The following is a 2755-nucleotide window of genomic DNA, read 5'->3' on the forward strand; positions in this document are numbered from 1 at the left end:
TTCTCTTGAGGCCCACGCGTTAGGACGGCACTGATTGGGGGCCGGCAAAATAGTTACGGCCAACCAATTAACATGCTTCCTTTCAAAAAACTGTCTAGATTTCATTGTCATGAGCATGATTCCCCCCCCCCCCCCACAAATGTGGGGCTGACAGGGCTCCAGCCCCGGAACAATTCTCATTTTTTCTTTTGCATTTTCACGCTGTAAATTAACTATAGAATGGCCCGTAAAAGAATCCCAGCCTAAGTACACGCTGCCCAGGATGTGGGGGGGGGGGCACGTTCATGAGGCCATATTACTGCACTTAGGGGCCCGCATGCAGTAATAGAAGCGCTGGCTCATCGTCCTCGATCGACAACTTCATTTTGAGAGACGATTCTATTTACAACCTACGCAAAAATCTACAAAAAATCTATCATAGATATGATAGATATCTATGATATAGATATTATATTACTTTAAAATAATTATTTAAAATAATATTTGAACCAATGATTGATGAATAATCATTGAATATTTTGATTTTGTTTGAAAATTTTCATGTTTTCTTGTAGAATAGGAAGGAATTAAATAGCGTAATACGCCTGAATCGAGAGTATCGTTGACATAATGATCACTAGATGGCGGCACGACGAACTTTGAGACAATGACGTAATCCCGGATTTTATTATTGGTATTTGAATTCCTTCATTATTGGAATTTTAAATTTTCGATACTTTTTCCGGAATTTGTTAAAGAAACAATTTCTGCAGTTGAATTTTTTGAGAGAATCGCGGTTTTCAGTGAAATTTGTCTCGAAATTCTCTGTAAATTTTTGGTTGAATTCGTAATCATACAAATCAGATACTACATATGACGTTATCGCGGGGGAAAAGTAAAACTCTAATGTTATTTCAAGGAAAATAAAATAATTTTATTACATTTATATATAAAGATACGTTTAAAAATATTTATACAGTGGAACCTCGATATAATGATACAAAGAAAAAAAATATATCGTTGTAGAGGGATTGTCGTTGTATAGAGGCAGCAGTTTAAAACTTCAGTACAGGCATTTTCCGAACAACACTCGGATAAAAATATCGTTGTAGGACGATTTATCGCTGTAACGATGTTCCACTGAATAATTCATTGCACTTGATGCTAAAATTTTATTTTGATTTGACCCAAAGCTGTGCTCGTCATCGCCTCCGTGGCGCAATCGGCTAGCGCGTTCGGCTGTTAACCGAAAGGTTGGTGGTTCGAGCCCACCCGGGGGCGGCGAGATTTTTTTTTTTTTTCCAGTAATCTTATTTACTATATATAAATTTAGAGTTTTAGCAAATTAGATCATGTTTTCACAATTCACTGTGAAACCTCGATATAACGATACCCTGCAGACCAGGAAAAGATATCGTTGAAGAGGGATTATCGTTATTTATCGTGAGGCAGCAATTTGATAATATGGACATTTCCAGACAAAACGAAAATTTTTTTTTTTAGAGAACAAGCCATTTTTTTACCAACTGAAAATACTGTGAGAACTCGATATAACGGTAAATCCCTCTACAGCGATACTCGCGTGCCCCCCCCCCCCCCCCACATCCCCTGAGTAGGCTGGGATCATCCGCGGGCCTCCCGGTCAGACTTCTCACGGGCCCTTCTATAGTTCCTGTATAGCGTGAAAAAGCAAAAATTTATAAGAATTTTCCCGGGCCCCGGGGTTAGAGCCCTGTCAGCCCCCGCCCGTGTGGGGGCCATGGATACTCGATATAACGGGATAATCCCTCTACTATGTAATCTTATGACTACAGCCCGGATTATATGCAAATGCATACGTGTGCATGGGGCCGTCAAACCGAAAGATACTCAGGCCACATCGCTGTATGGCAATATCGGTTCATTGTCCTCACAAACTGGATACCTCTGGCAATTTATTCATAAAAAGCATACATTACAAAATATACATTACAATCACAACAACTATAAAATCATAATCTAAGTATAAAATCAGTTGCAAGATCATTTCTCACTGTCACCGTAACTGTTAGAGTGACACTGTTGTTTTCCATATCATTCTTGAGCGCATACCTCAAAATACCTTATGCCAAAATTTCATTCAGTTTCTGTGAATGGTATGATAGTTAGGGGTCCATACGTCGGGATAGTTTTTTTATAATCACCCTGTATTTTTAGTACAGGTAGAGCAAAAACTTTAACACAGTTAGACGCAAAAAATTTCATAGTAATTAAAAATTGGAGAGAAAATGTGTTTTTTGGGAAATTTACGTGCACCTCAAACAGGGACAAAAATAATTGAAGGCTTTTATTTGCTCTGAAATTATTTCTTTTATTAATTATTTATTATGATTAGTTCCGAAATAATTTTTTTCTTCACTAATTCTGAAAAGTTTTTGATTAATTACTGATTAAATTAATTAATTCTGAGATCAGTTTTATTCTGAAATCTCTTCAAGTGATTATTTAATTATTTATTTCGGTAATTCTCTGGAAACATTTTGGAGATTCTCAATATATCATGAAAAATCATTTCTTTGAATAGTGGTGATATATAATTATGCAATTATTCATTTTTCATTCAATTTCTATCATAAATTGCGAAATTACTTCTCTCATTGTACTCTTTCACTTATCCTGAAATTATGCGTTTCAATAATTAAAAAAAATTATTTGTTTCAGTAATTCTGAATTTTCATCATTTCTGGAATTATTTTTTCATGAATTCAAGAATAATTTTATCATAAATTCTGAAATT

At 35.7% G+C, this 2755-nt stretch overlaps 1 non-coding gene across 1 annotated transcript; it reads left to right on the plus strand.

Annotated features, from left to right (window-relative positions):
• Nucleotides 1–1186: 1186 nt before the first annotated feature.
• On the plus strand, nt 1187–1260 carry TRNAN-GUU (transfer RNA asparagine (anticodon GUU)). The gene has a single exon. It is a non-coding gene; the product is annotated as a tRNA-Asn (tRNA).
• Nucleotides 1261–2755: the final 1495 nt, after the last annotated feature.

Source organism: Pholcus phalangioides, unplaced genomic scaffold (genome assembly GCF_987345545.1).
Source record: "Pholcus phalangioides strain wild (caught in Gottingen) unplaced genomic scaffold, Ppha-v1.0 ptg000008l_1, whole genome shotgun sequence".
Classification (NCBI taxonomy): Eukaryota; Metazoa; Arthropoda; class Arachnida; order Araneae; family Pholcidae; genus Pholcus; species Pholcus phalangioides.